Below are 671 nucleotides of genomic sequence, written 5' to 3' on the forward strand. Positions count from 1 at the left end.
GAAGCAAGGCCATCCAGCACAGGGCAGTGCACACCAGTGTCAGGGGCTCCAGGCAGCAGAGACAGTGCTAGGGATAGGGCCGCTCTGAGCATAGGGGTGCCCAGCTGCCCCAGGGGGCTCACTGCAGAGGGAGGGCAGATCAGCTGGTGAAGACTGCATGTGCAACAGAGCCAGAGCCCAAGTTGCTGCAGATCCCTTGTGCTGCCTGGCAGGCCCCTCCTGCCTGCCTCCGTGTAGGGGAGCAGCTTGCCAAGGACAGGGCTGTACAGAGCTAGGCAAGTGCCAGGGCTGGCCAGACTCCACACTGCTGCTAGCTGAGGCACACATCCTCCCAACCTTGACAGTTATTTTTAGCTTCTTACATAACTTGTAACCTGTTTCATGAGCTGCGGTAGCTGGAGACCTTAATCCCAGCAGGCTTCATGCCCTGTTGATTCAAGCCAAGGCTCCCGTGCCCCCAGCCAGACCACACACAGCTCCTTGGCATGTCTGGGCCTCAGCTATGACAAGAGACACTTCCCCTCCAGGGACCTGGCTATGTGCACAGCCCTGTGCTAGGGCATCAGAGAAAAGGTCTTACCCACATACCTATCACGCTTTTGGCAAAGGAAGCTTGCTTGAGTGTGACCAGGCCCAAGTCCCCAATCTTAACAGAGCCTGTGGGGCCAGTG

At 58.0% G+C, this 671-nt stretch overlaps 1 protein-coding gene across 1 annotated transcript in view; it reads left to right on the top strand.

Annotated features, from left to right (window-relative positions):
• Positions 1–671, top strand: part of LOC109289575 (cytochrome c oxidase assembly factor 3 homolog, mitochondrial) — a 3641-nt gene that overhangs the window by 2778 nt on the left and 192 nt on the right. The gene's annotated exons all lie outside the window — the stretch shown is intronic.

This window comes from Gavialis gangeticus, unplaced genomic scaffold (assembly GCF_001723915.1).
Source record: "Gavialis gangeticus isolate Ggan-Ray unplaced genomic scaffold, GavGan_comp1, whole genome shotgun sequence".
NCBI classification, from domain to species: domain Eukaryota; kingdom Metazoa; phylum Chordata; order Crocodylia; family Gavialidae; genus Gavialis; species Gavialis gangeticus.